This window comes from Serinus canaria, chromosome 1A (genome assembly GCF_022539315.1).
Source record: "Serinus canaria isolate serCan28SL12 chromosome 1A, serCan2020, whole genome shotgun sequence".
Lineage (NCBI taxonomy): Eukaryota > Metazoa > Chordata > Aves > Passeriformes > Fringillidae > Serinus > Serinus canaria.
In genome coordinates, this window is record NC_066314.1 from 23,774,352 (window position 1) to 23,789,508 (window position 15,157).

The window sequence follows — 15,157 nt, forward strand, 5'->3', positions numbered from 1 at the left end:
AGTAAGGAAGGCTGACACAGGACCACAGCACACAGCCGGGACAGGGAGACACAGGGACTGGCTAGCCAAACAGGGGAAAATATCTCTGAACATCTGAGCTGCCTGAAGTGCTCAGTGTTCTGCCCACAGCCTGGTCTTATCACATTTTGTTTGATGTTTTCCACCCGCATTCTCTCTGTACAACATACCGTTCCCTTGTTCTGTTGGCACAGAAAGGAAGGAGACTGCTGGCAGAAAAGAAGTTAAGATCTGTGTCCTGTTCAACAGACAAAGGATTTTATACCAGCCTGATTTGCAGACTGTAGGGATGTTTTCCTGTTTTTATTATTATTTGTTCTTGTGCTGATTTTTAAAATATTTCTGTGCAGTCCACACTGCATTTATGCAACCCCATTTCATGTAAAAATTCTTTTTCTTCCCCATTTTTAGGCAATTAATGCCTAGAAAAATTAAGCTTTTTGAGTAAACATATACATGCATGCACACACAAATAACAAGACAGACTGAAGATGAAGTACTTTTTGCCACCAAAAAAAAAAAATTTATATCTGCATTGGTCCTTACCAGAGGGATCAAGTTCAAAAGACAGACTTCTTTTCAAAAAAGAGATACAATGAACCATAATAATCAATTATTACGTTACTGTAATGCCTTTCAACATCTCTTTTAGTGAAGATCTTAGCTTCACCACAGCTCTGCACATGATTACTGCAAGCCAGTCATCAGGGGGAGGAAGAGGCAGCTCCCAGCAGATGCTCAGCCATTAAAAGAGGAAGTTCTTTGTGTTTTGTCTCTCCTAGGCCACCCAGCCATCTGAGGCACATCTAATGCACTTAGGTTATGAAGCTACAGCAGTTATGAAATGGTAGAGTATTAGACATAGAAAACTGTATGTAAAGAATACGAGAATATTCATATATACATACATGCATATAAGAAAGAAAAAAGAAAATATATTGGCCCAGCTGAAGCACCTAATTCAAGATTGAGGATCATGGGCAGGTGTCTAGCTAGACTTCTCTGCATATCTGTCAGGAGTATCAGGCAGTAACAGAAAAGAACGGGGCTCCCATTCCCTACAGCAGAGGATACAGAATGAATTGTCAAATTTCAACAAGTTCTCTTGTGTCATTCCATGTGAGACTGGTAAAAAAAGGCAAAAATTATTTTGCAAGTGGCAGAGTACAGCTCACCTTTTGTATAAAATTGTCAAAAGATTAGAATGGTGATTCACCTCTTTTTCATTTCGGTTTGGTTGGTTTCCTTTTGAACACAGAACTGTTTACCCACAAATATCTAAGACAGTTACCAACACAGCGTGACAATCTACTCCCAGTGTGACATATCAAACCCAAATGAAATATATTTTCAATAATATCAAACCCCATGGCTCATCAGAGCATGTGTAATGTCTTGTTAAATCCCGAGAGCAGCTTTTTGTTCCAAATGCATGCAACTGTGTGATGAAATGGGACCACTACTGTATCTGAAAAATGTTCCAGCAGAACTCACAACCTTTCAGTATGATCCAAAGAGAACTCAAAAATAAAGGAAGCAAATAAATCTTCAGTTTTTTGTTAAATTAATTTAAATAACCAGCAATAGCTTTCTAAAAGAATAATATATTGGAAGACAATCAAGGTGATTCTTTTCTACACTGAGGGAAATATTTGAAATATTTTGGGTGATTTTTTTTGTTTTGTTTGTGGGGTTTTTTGTTGTTGTTGGGTTCTTTGGGTTTTTTTTCCTATTTTCTTTTTTTTTTCTTTTTTGTATCCTAATTTCAGGTCATTTCCAAGGATCTATGCCACAGGCCTGCACATGAGGTAGACATGAAAGTTTCCAATGTCAGAGTGAAGAGAGGCGGACAACAAATTAAAACAAAGGATTATAAACAAACTGTCGTGATTTTTATGTGACTCTGAGGGATCAAAAATTAGGATTAAGGCCAACGCATAATAAATCACTTGGAAACTGGAATCAGAGGGAACATGTGTGCCCCACATAAACACAAATATCCAATTTATACATATAAAAATGAGTCAGAGAAACTTAGAGGAGTAGCAAGTATTGCCAATCTTGCATTACAATCTGCATTAACAATGTCTGATCTAATGCCAAACCTTCATGATTAGCAGAAAGTTTGGTTTTTGAGAGAGGCAGATCAAATTCAGACTAGTTCTCAGCCTGAGTAAACACAGTATGAACATTCAGTCTGTCATTACAAATAGCCATGATTTCATCATAAATACAGGAAAAATGAAGGACTTCTAAGCCTGCAAGAGAATACCCACAAAACCAGGTAATCACATCCCTGCTGGAGGGGTGAGTGCTGTGTTAAGCATTCTCCCTAGCAGATATAAAGGAATCATAATATAGCCATGGGAAAAAAAATCAACAGTGAGTTTTATTTCTGTTTTTTTCACATGGATTCTCCTGTGCATAACTGTGAATGAGCTGATCCTGTAGCCACAAATATAACATAATTGCAGAGTCAGTGGGGAAACTAAGTCCACTGGAAGCTGTTTGACTAGTTGCACTGCACATTTAAGGATTTCGGTTTTCCCAAGATGCAGCATTTTCGTGGTGTCCCAGCTCCTGACTCCAGAGGTTCCCCTCTACTTCCAATCAGCATCAGCCCCAGACTGGAGATCTAAAATTCTTTTCTCAGAATACAAAAAGATTAACCACACAGCTGGTAAGTGCTTGGATAGCTTGATTATCACAGCTTTTCTTGACCAAGAATTGCTTCTGTGAGTCAGAAAAACAACCATAGCAAGAGGCCCTCCTGATCCTGCCCTGGGATCGGTGTTAGGTTGCAGTAGCCCTGACATCCATCCATCAGGCTCTGGCCACAAAGCCTGGGCACAGCACCCTCATCTGCTGAACACTCAACATCAGAAGAATAAAACCCCTCCTGGAAAAGCAACATTCTGCAAGTTACAAAAAAGGCTTATGGGGATAAGTGCTAGCCTGAGGAACAAATGCATGGTGAAGAGGAAGCCCCAGCAATGCACTTAAGCACTGTTTACTGGCTTTTAGGAGAAGGCTCTTAAACTTGACAGACACCCTGGAAAAGCTCTCCTGAGCAAAGCACTACAGAAAACGTTAAGCCTGTTAATCATGGTAATAGAAACCTTATGTAGACAATTAGAGGAAAGGAGAGGAGATTGAAAAGGGTGGTGGCATCTGCCCTCCTCATTACAATGAAGTGTACCAGCAGCCTCCTCACCTGGCACCAGGCACAAGGGAAAAATGCACAGACTCCCAAGTCTAACTCCCTGAGGAAACTCATCTCAGGACACAGAGCAGACCTTTACCAGGAGCTCATGGCACTAACTGCGTCACAGGGTTCCTCTCACAGCACATCATGGTGCTCCAAAGCACAGTGAGGCATCAGTTACCACCACTTATTCCTTCTGCCTGAAGATGGTCAGGGAATGAACACCACGGAGAATTCTGAGTCAAGACAGGCAAAATGGTAAGTGGCACTGGCAATTTAATGACAACTACACGATCAGACATTACAATATTCAAGTGTCTCAGAACTCTGGTACTAATAGTGGGCCTCCCTCTGAGTAGACCACACTGCTAAGGTGCTGGTATCACCCTTTATGGCCTCTCCCCTGGAGTGGTGGAATCCTCAGAGCTGCTGTATTTCACAGCATGATGGGAGAGAGGAGACATGGAGGTTTACAGCTCCCAGTCTCCACAACATCTTTCCCAAGAAAGTCCTGGTCAGCACCATTACAGAGCACTGATTTTCTAAATTAGTTTTGTTCTCAGTTCAGCAGTTGTCAACTTCAGCAGTGCCCATTTGTCCCCACTGACTACAGAGAGAGCACACACAGAATAAGGTTTGAGTAGCTCAGGTGCAGACATCTACACAGAAGTGCCTCCTTGCACCTGGGAGTTTTAGGGGAACCACTGGAAAAGAAGATGGCTATGCTAATGTCAGGGGGCCCATAATTCAAGGAAGAAAATGCACTCCAAACCTGCTTTTAACTGTGTCTCTATGGGTGTTCCCCCTGAACAAGTCCTGGAATGATCAGGTCATCTAAAAAGCAGTTGTTCAGCTGAGAGAGACACCCTTCTGCCCCCTGCAGCTGCAGAGATCCCCATTACATCAGTGATCTCCTGATACTTCAAAGCACTGTGACACTTCTGTTCCTTCAATGCCAAGGAAGATTCAAAGGCTTGCATTCAGTACCAGGTGGCACACTGAGTTTATCAACTTCATCAGCCCAGGCGGGAAGGTCATGCTGAGCACAGTTTGCAGATACAAGAAGTTGATAAAATCAGCAGGCATCACTTCACCAGAGTAAGTCTTCCCTGCCATCTGAGACATGCTACCTCCTAACAAATTTTAGCATGGACACACAGTCCTTTCTTCAAGTAGAAATGTTTGTGGCCCTTCCTACATACCTGATTTGTTTACTTACTACCACCTAACCAGTCCTCAGGACAGGCTGAAGAGCTTCACCTTGCAGCAAAGCAGGAGCATATGGCTCTGCTCAGCCTGCAGGGGAGGGAGATTGCTTCCAAACATCAGCCCTTGATGCCTCCTGAAACCCATCAGCCTTTAAGATGGCCACCAGCTTTGCTCAGTGTTATTTATCCACTTGAGCTTCTGGCTCTGTTTACACTATAGCAAGTACTGTTTGATACCACTTATCCTTCACAGAAGATGGTTTGGGGATTGTGCTTGGCCAATCTCAAGCACAAGGACTGACTTGCCTCCTGTGTTCAGTGGGTTAAGGCTGCCTCTCTGGACACCCCAAGGGCAGAGGCTTGTGAGTCCCTTAAACTTCAGTCAAACAGCATGAGACTCACAACTTGTGAAAACCTTTTTTTAACAAAAATTCCCAAGAAAATGTGTTCCAAAATAAAACACAGATTATTGTGTATTTACTTCACACCAAACATCATTGGAAATTGTACACTGGATGAATGCAGTCCAGTATGGCACCTTATCTATGTGACCTCAACCTTCACATCTCTCTATAAACTGGCACAAACAAGACTTACAGGCCTAATTACTTTTGTTGCTAATGATGCACTTGCTTGAAATTGATGCAACACACTACAGATAGGGAAAAGCAAAGGGTTAGTTACTTGAATAGGGAAAGACTGTATTATCAAGTGTCCAGCCAGACATATACAGACTCCCCTGGCATGCAGAGTCAGGTCCCAGTGAAAAGACCTCAGTGGTCTTGTCTATGTGTTTTAATCATGTGTTTACCATGTCCCTTATTCCAACTATCTTCCTCATGTCTGTGCAGAGGGAATTAAGACTCTTCTGGAACACTGGGGTTTTTTGTATGAAATAACTGCTTATCAGAGCAATTACTTTCATACAGTACAGCCTATGAAAAAGAATTTTTCACTTGGTTCTACTTTACCCTTGCACTACAGATGGAACTTAAAGCAACACACGTGTTAATTTGTATTTCACCAGGAAACTAATCCTTTGTGGACTCTTCATTGTTGTTTACTATTTTGAACTAACATCAACTTAAATACAGTTAGTTAGATAATCATCATTCAAATGCCAAGAACTTTTATTTTCCTGTGACATAACATTAAATATTTTAAAAACGAAACATCCCTTACGTGTCTTTTGGCAGGGGCTCACCTTGGCTCAGGCAGTGGGCAGACACAATGCTGCATGCTCACTGTGGAAGCCAAAAAGGGACTGGAATATCTTACTGCAATAGCCAGTCACAGTTCAACTCTGCTGCAAAGTGCACCAGAACTATGTGTATTGTTACAGAGCCAGATGTCTCCAGGGCAGGAGCTTTCTAAAGGGGTAATTTTTGGCTAGCAAGCTGCAGTTAAAGCACTCTTTTCCTTAAAACCTTTTTAATTTTTCTTAGTTTTTAATGCTATTAAAATTTAAGCCAGAGCACCTCATTAGTTTGTAACAGACAAAGACTACTATGCTTTCAGCAGTAAACAGAAAGCAAAACCAGATCAAGCAAAACCCTACAGGGCCAGGTAACAGATAGTGTGGACAGCCCTCTTGCAAAAAGCCATGGTGCAAGCAGCCCTCTGGGGATGGTTCAAACAAAGCACATTCATAGAACTTTATTCAAGCTAAAATCTAAGTTGGATGAAATGGGTATAGCAAGGTGGCTACTTGTTCTACCTACCTGGCTGTTCAACCTATAGAGAGTAACACCAAACCACAACAGAAGGTTTCTGTCTGTCACCAGAACATGACATCACTTCAGAAGGCTACAACCATCTGCCTTTCTTGCTCTTTAGCCCAACCTTTCATACCCCTCATGTTGATGCATTGTACCTGTGTGCCCTCTGCTCCCTTTGGTGGCTGGTCAGTGCCCCTGGGCACTCCATGGCTCATGGCTGTCAATGCTGCTCACCTGCTTCTCACAGCTGTACCCACTGGGGATGAGGCTCAGCCACAGCCCCACACCCAATTACCACAAACTGTGCTCCTACATCTGGCTGCAGACAAGCTCAGATCCCAGCCCTCTACCCAGACCTGCCCTTCATTTGCCCCCATGCTTCCTAATCCAGAGCTCTGAGGCACCAGCATCCATCCCTCCCCTTGGAGGGCACCCAGCCTTTCCCAACCCACAGCCAACTCCCTCCTCAAGCCCACAGAAAGATCCCCCCTCTTGTCTGCCTGGCTCTCTATCCTGTGTTGAGCCTCTCCGAAATCGCCCTCTGGGAGCAGAGAGCAAAGGTACCCAAGTCCCTGTCCCATCAGGACCAGCTGGGGTGGGTTATGCATGGTTTTGAATGTCTCCAAGAATGAAGACTGCACAGCCTCTCTGGGCAACCTGCTCTGGGGTCTGAACACCCTCAGGGCAAAGAAATGCTGTCACGAGACAAATATTTCTTGTGTTTGAGCATCGGCCTGTTGCCTCTTGTTCTACCACTGGGCCCCACTGGGAATCCAATCTATGTATCCAAGTCCATCTCAAAAATGGTAAATTCTGGCCCTTCCTGGTCCAGAATTCACCATTCCTTTTGATCTCTCTGTCAAAATATTCTTCTGTCTCAACCAGAGATCCCTTACTGTAATAAATTATGCACATTGTTGTGTCCTTGGATGAAAACAAGTATACAAGAATGTGCATAATTTATTTCAATAATGGTACTTAAAGCAGATGGATATATAACTGGATTCTTTTTGTCTTTCTTTTTCCTCAAATCTGATTATCAAATTTTCTGCATGTCTTTGGAATTAACCTCAAACTGAAACTCAGCCTTAAGAGCTCAGTATTTTGTAGGCTTCTATAATTTGTCCAAGACTATTCATGTCAGAAAAGTATTCTGTCCATCACTGCATTTGAGGCAAAAGAATATATAATAAAGTCAGCAAGTTTATATAATTACAGTAACAACAATAGCAACAATAAAACAAAATATACATAATATGTACTCTATATATTATAATATATAAAAATATATATAATAAAGGAGCAGGAAGCCTTGATCTAAAAGCACAATATTGTGCCTTCTCCTAATGCAGAGCTACTGAAGTAAAAATATACATCTCTGAGGAACATTCTATAGTGAAAACTATAGCCAACAATTCTTGACTTTTGCCAAATTAAGACTGAAATAATGCTTAGACTGAACTAGTTTTAAGACTGCATAATAAATAGATTTCAATATATTAATACTAGCTGTAAACCATAGGAAGCATCTTTGCTTTCCTCTTTTAGCATCTTTAAAAAAAATAAATTGCAATAGTAACAGGACACTTTTGCAGACCTGAAAGTATAGAAGTAACCATTTCAGCTACAGTCTAAGGAAAAAAAAAAAAAACATGCAGTGATGGCATGACTAAATACTTCCATGTCATCAAGACAATGAAACAGATTGTGTCAGGGAGTTCTGAAGTTTCTGAAGATAAATGCAGACCGTAAGAACCTTTGATTTTCCAAACCAAGGACTTTTCCATAATGTACTTTGGGGTATTGCACAGTAAATGGGACAGATAATACTTGAGAACCAAGTAATGGTTTATATATATATATTTTAAATTATTGTACTTTTTAGTGTTTCTTGAAAATCATCAGACAACTGTTTAAATTGGTTATTTACCTTTGTTGTGAAACAATGGAGAGTTTCTGAATTTCCTTGATTTAAGGCACTATTGACCTCAGAGAAAATATGATCTTAATCACACTCATGTTTTTTTCTTCCAATTGACAGCTGAATTAATATGCTGTTGGCAATGAACAAAACTTTTAATCCTCTTAAGATGCAGCATTTTAGCTCAGGGTGAATATGAAAACCTCGCCTGTTTTAATTTTCTTTCACAATCAGACAGAACCAGACTTCTGACAATACTGTGGCATCATTTTATTGCTTCTGCAGCAACAAAATATATTTTTGTATATCTCACCATCAAAATTTCACTAAACCATGCCTTTAGAAGCTCTACAGAGCTGTTTTGTGATCCCTTTCAGTTGCATGCACTGTTACCTAGCCTTCAGCTGCCACGTGCTCCCCGAAAGCAGCCAGGTGAGCCCGCGCTCCTCAAACCCACCTTTGGCACTTGCTCTCCTGAGCAGCCTCTGGGCAATCAGGGCTTGGAATGGACTTGGCCCAGCAGAACATGGGGAAGAGTACACAGCAAGACAGGCTGCCCCACACAGCAACCTGCTCAAGCCACTACTGATCCTCAGTCACCTCTGCCACCTTCACCCATCTGCGGGATCAGAGAGTTCCCACTACCTGCCATATTCCTACTGCAGCAAATGTTGTGGTCATGAGCAAATACAGACTTGGGTCACCTCTGTACTCCCACATCCCAGACCATTATGTTGGAACTAACATTCTCCAAACAGGCAGAATCCAGCCTTTGGCTAAAATAGCTTCTAGACAAAAACAGAGTGAATGCATAAGCTATTTTTTCAAAGAGAGCACAGTTCTTGTGGGAAATACAAACCATCCTTTTTCATTTTAATGATGGTTGAAGTAATTTCTGAATGAAGCTTGAAAACAAATTATCTTGATTTAAAGGTGCTGCTTAAATGTAAACCTGAATGCTGCAACTTAAATGATAGCTGCTAGTCTCAAGACACAAAGGTAGTTCAGGGAAATGAAGCACAGTCCCAGAAAAGGGGATTTGGTGCAACAGCCTCTGAATTCCCACTGCTGACAGAGAGCTCAATAGGCATCTTTCACACATTCTATTTTGTTCTTTTGTTTATTTGTTGCACAGAGTTTACTGTCTTCAAGATGCCAGCAGAATTAAGAAGGCTTCTGCCCTTTTGAAGTTTCCCTACTTCCTCCTACACTCAAAGAGAAACCATTTCTCTTTCCACTTCTATCCCACAACTCTCAATTTCTATAACTTGCATAACTGATTAGGAAATGCTGACAGCAGAGTGCAGTGAGCCTCCCAGTGCATCTCCCACCTCCAGACCTTTCCCCTAGGGAACAGCTTCCCAAGAGTTCCAGTGCAGTTTCTATTTAAAAGATTCAGACCCTGCCAGAAGGAGCTGGGTTGTCAAATTTCAAATCTGTGCTCTCTACACAATACTCAGATGTGTTTCTGCAGCAGTAAATGTTAGCTGTCCCTTGTGGCATGCACTTACCTTCGAAACCTTGCACCAAGCCTCTTCTTCTCTGTGCTCCTATTTCTCACTTCCAATCCAGACACAGTCTCCTAAGAGAAATAGTGAAGGAACCAGGAAGCAATGGGGAATGTGGAGACAAGCCGCCACCCAGCTGGGGTCCAGAGATCCTCATCAGTCACTATCACTCATTCTACCCCCCAAAAAAATGCCCACATTATGAACCTCCTTGCATGCCTTGGAGCCCATCTTCACCATTCCAGCTTGGACTTGGCTATCCCAGTTTTTTCAAATCCCTGATTTTGCTTTCACAGAGAGCTAAACCAAGTATCCACACATTGTTCTTATCAAAACCCAGCGGGTCTTCACAGGACCCAATGGACAGCAAAGGTCTTGTCTGAGAAATAACAGGCTAATGAAAGAGACTGTCTAGTGCCATTATAGCAGTGCAATACAGAGCCCTTTCCAGCCCTCCAATACTGAAGAACCCAAATTAAACACTGCTGTATTGCTGTGTGGCAGCAATCCACACAGCAGACTGGGTTCATTTCCCAGGTCAGCAAAGGTTTTCCCTGCTACTGAGATGTACTAGAATTTGCAACACCATTTTATCTAAAATCTTCATGAGACTGCAGTGGAGAGCTTCAGGGAACAGGCTCTGATGAAGAGCCACAGACCTGGTAATCAAAGTGCACTGCAGGGGAGAGGCAGACAGAGTCAGGGTGGACTAAGGTGTGAGCACAAAAGAATGTCAAGAGCTGGCAGAAGCTTAACAGAGTAATATGGTAGGGAGCATCAGCCACCTCTCTGTGTGCAGCCACAGCTGCCTGAGCCACATCCTGTGACCGAGGAGAGCATCAACAACAAACCTCCTGTGAGCCAGCACCACTGCAGAGGAATTTTCCCACAGTAAAGATCACATTCATCGCTCTGTGTCAGGAACAATATTGCATTGTAACAGCCCTGGGATTTCAGCAGATGGAAGAACACATTCAACCTCAACCACGAACAAACTCTGAGCTAAAATGGTGAAGTGCAATGCTCCTTTGGCTGCACTACAGCACAGCACATTTTATACCTGTTACCCACATGGCCAGCACAGTGACATGAACTCAAATGAAGAATGGAGACTAGATCTTAATATACCTGAAAAAGGACAGAAACCCCCAAGCATCAGATAAAAATAAGTGTTTGAAATTTATGGATGTATTTGATCAAAACAAAATTTATAAAAGAGAAAATAAATAAAGACATAAGAAAAAGAAGAAAAAAGAAACAGAAACACTGAAGAAGAACTTGAAGTGTTTTCTTTACCTCTACAATCTCACAGATCTGCCTGTGGGAAGGGAATACAGTGATGGCCATGCAGACAACATTGCAAACGTCACTGCTTTAAAAAAAATAAACATTTTGAAATATTTTTCCAGGATTCTTCCTTTTTTTTTCCCCTAAGCTTCCCTAATATGTGGCAAAGCTTAGGTCCTCTTAAGAACTAGACTATTCTTCTTATGTGTGATAGTGACTGCTCTTTTTCTTCCTATGTATTTTTCAAGTCATCTTTCTCAGCATTTACATGAGTACAAGATTTCACAGACACTCTTGGTTTTTTTTCAGTCTGGGACCACTCTCTGTCTTCTCACAATCTTTACAGCAGGAAAGCTGTAATCTGCACAGAGAGGAAAGCATAAATTACACTATGACAGGTTTATAAGACTAATTCTAATAAATATCTCTCAGTAGCCTCCTATTCATTGTCTCCCTAGAAGAGCAAGGAGGGATTTTTCTGCTGGCAGCATTTTCAACTGCATCAACATATTTCATGGAAGTGCATGAACTTCAGCAACACTTTGCCAAGGAAGCCCAGACAGGCTTGCAAACCAGGAGTCATGAGGAGGACCCCTCAGAGCCCCTGGCAGTGCATTAGCCTGGGCTAAGACAGACCAGAGACTGGACCCTATTTCAGGACCAGCTGCATTCAATCTACCTTTTTTTAGTGCTAATCACTGCAGGTCAGCCTTTGATCAAGGCTTCTTCCCCTATAAGACATTGCTCCGGCCAGTTCAGCTGACCAGGAGCCTGGCAAGGCAGAGATCATGGATGTGAAGTGGGTGTCCACGTCCCAGGATGCAGTCACCAGCACTGGCAAATCAGCTGAGCCTAACTAACTCACTTCCCAAAGGCACTGGTGTTTTCTTGCATTGTTTCATGGTGTTTTGTTTGGGTATTCAGAAAATCCAAAGCACCACTTGAAGATCTTTTCATTTCATCAGGACCTTTAGACATATCTTTGCTTCACTCTACCTACTGCCATTAGATTTTTATTGAGAGAAAAAAAAGCACTGCACACAGAAATTACAGCCTGGAAAGAAGCAATATCCAACGGTATCAAAACCAGCTATGCCATGTGCTCTGCATGGAGTACACACATTTTTCTTTCAGTTACCCTTTCATGCTTGTTAATTTCCCTGCTATGACTGTTTCAAAAAACATTTCATGTCTTACCTGCATGAATTTATTTGGATATTACTTCAGCTGTGTCACTGAAATGCTTAGAAACCCAAACACATTTTTCAAAAGTTATTTATGAACTTTATTTACCATTGCCTTTTCTTTAAAGCCACATCACTTCTGAAAATAGGATTTTGATGCATGACAATATGGAAGGAAACTAAAAATATCTTCATTTTGGAGATATTAAACAGTCCAACACTGACCCACGTGCACATCGTTTGTTAGCAAAGTCTTTTATTGCTGATATACAAGAGAATGCTGCGGAGAACAGAGAGGTCCTTGTGTTCATGCCTGTTTAAATCACACAAACCATGAAAGTCTGGGATTAAAACCAGAGGCTGAAGGATGATGTCCAAAGGCTAGAAGCTTTAAGTACTAAACCATCTCCTGCAACACTCACAAGAGTTTCTTCCCATGTTTCATTTGACATGGAACACTCCAAATTATGGCCTTCTGCCCTTAGACAAACTCAATTCTTTGTATCAAAACCTGATTACACAAAATAAATAAGACTCAAATGAGCAACATCAAAAAATCAAACACTACATGAAAATGAGAATTGATCTGGTGGTGGAGTTCTTGCCACTCCATCTGTTAACTCTCCTTTTCTGGTTGTATTGAGAATTGCATTGACTTTCAGAAATACTGAAAAAGTCTTTTAAGCTTTTCCCTTATGCAAGATGTGCAGCTGGACTTCTTCGGTCTCCATGAAATGCCTGTACCCAGTACTTCTGCACTTTTCCTTTTCAGCACGAGTACAAAGTATCTAACCCCCACCCCCGCTTTTTGTTGTGAAATTGGAACATGCCCAACATTTTTTCCTCAGTAGACAATTTATTTTTAAATCCACAGCCAAGAATGTAGTGTAATATATTTTAAAACAAATGTTCTTAGTCATCATTTCCATAATATTTCAACCCCTTCACAGGAAATATTATTCACAACACCAACAGAATAAAAACCAATGGGTTTCTATTAGCAAGTGTCCACAGGTCTTCATTTCAAATCTCAACAATAGTAATAAACTGCTGCAACAAAAACTTAGATACTAGGACTGATTCTTTGCATTAGCACTGGTCCTCAGCTGGAGATCTGTCTGGAAGGTACACCTTATTTCAGTGTGACATAGCTGATCAACTACTGAAATGAATGCTTAAATTATGTTGTCCATGTTAGGAGCATGGCAGACCTAAGTTGTCAAATAAGTTAAAGTTAATATTTATTAGGAGGTATTGTAGGTCAAAAACTAATTTGCCTTCCTGAAACAAATTCTCATTCATGGCAACTGGCCTGTTATTGTAAAGAAGGTTTTTTTATCTCAGATAAATAAGGTCTCCTATACCATCATTTCCTGTTCTTAAAAGCACATCAAACATGCACAGAAAATGAGGTTAAATGACTAGTGCTTCCACCAAACTAGTTTGTTCTCCTTCTTTTTCCACATAGCACTGATAAATGAAGATATATTTTGTGTCAGTGGGAAGGGAGAATATATGTCAGCTCTGAAGTGTCAGGTTCAAAGTGTAAGTGCAAATTAAGATTTAATAAATGCCAAGTCCACGGACCTAGACCAAGAATCTGGGCAGGCAATTTCAGTCATCAGCAGGAAATATTCCTTGGTTCCCTGACTATTGCAATACAATTTGGTACATAAGTGCTCCCTCCTGCCATATAATATAAAAGCAGATTAAAGCCTTCATTGAATTTAGGGATTTTGTAGAAAATGAGATACTGTGCTGACTAAATGTATCTTAGTGCGCACAGCTGGGGAAAAAATAAGTTGCAAATTACGACAAATAAAATTTCATTTAATTGCTGCACTTCTTTCCTTTAGTTGAGTTATTTGACTTTGCTTACTGTCATGACTTTTTATTTTTAGGTTCCTTCTACTAAACCAAGTAGGAATAGGCTGTATGTCAAATGTTGCTATTTCTCCTACGAAATTATTCCAAAATACACACAACTTAGCAGAAACCAAGAATTCATGACCAAAAACGAACACATATTTTTAATTCATGTTGACATCACTGTGAGCAGGTCAGACCATTCAGACAAAAATGTAACAAGATAATGCCATATGGAATTTAAAAACTAAGTGGGAGTCAAAACATATAATGGTCTGACCTCTATTAAGCATTTTCTCTCAACTCCATTAAGAGGTTAAAGGCAGTTATAAGCACACTGTTTTCTAAAATTTCCTTAACAGAGGCAACATGTACAGAATCATGTGGCATGTCTACATGATGGTTTAGAAATTGTCTTCTCCAACTAAGTAGTCCAGCTAAAACCAAGTTGCCTCTCACTCCCCACACCTTCAATAGGAAGAACTAGGGGCAAAGATCATGGTTTGAGATTAAAAAAAAATTACTGGAAACAGGAATGAGATTAATTAGTAACAAAAAGTACGAGACTAAGAAACAACTTACACCTCCTTTTCTGGACAGAAAGTAACTCCTTCTCTCCTAAAGAGAAACTGAGTCCCTTCCTCCTGCCCCTGGCAGTCTCATGAGATGGTGCTGAATAACATTTGGGCCTGGCCAATCCCAACTACTGCAAAAAATTAATCCTGTTCCTGGCCAGAACCAGGACAGTCTGATGTTCAAAAGCTACAGCTTTTTGTTGTCCTGCTAACACTGCAGTTTGCTGAGTGGAAAGAACAGGATTAGAAATTACAGCATATGTGACAGTATTTGCAACAAAGAGGATCCAAGCCTTTTGGTAGACCTTACACATCCACAGACCACAGCCTTTTTGAGTACCTGCTGAGAGAAGGACATTTATCTCCATGGCCACAGAGCTCCCAAGGACACCTCCATTCCATGGCAGTCTTAAATAGACATTAGGTAAGAAAAACAAATCTACTTCCATAGTTACTTTTTCAATTAGATTAATTCAGAAAACCTATTTGTAATCACTGATGAACAAGCTCTCATCTTATATTCCTGTCAGAGTCCAGTGGTTTCAGACCCAGAGCTAAAAAACGCGTTTCCTGCAGCCCTGTGTATTTAAGGCAGATGTCCCCCAGAGAAGGAGTATGGATGTGCCACTGACCCACTTGTTCTGACATGGAGCAATCTATCCAAGGG

At 41.0% G+C, this 15,157-nt stretch overlaps 1 protein-coding gene across 3 annotated transcripts in view; it reads right to left on the reverse strand.

Annotated features, from left to right (window-relative positions):
- The window catches only part of ST7 (suppression of tumorigenicity 7), a 136,878-nt gene that overhangs the window by 100,982 nt on the left and 20,739 nt on the right, over window positions 1–15,157 (reverse strand). Inside the window, exon 2 of one of the 3 annotated variants that reach the window (XM_050986812.1) lies at window positions 9,582–9,652. The exons of the other annotated variants lie outside the window; for them this stretch is intronic. The gene's annotated coding sequence lies outside the window, so the exon portion shown is untranslated. The remainder of the gene's footprint in view (window positions 1–9,581; window positions 9,653–15,157) is intronic. 3 annotated transcript variants of the gene reach the window in all.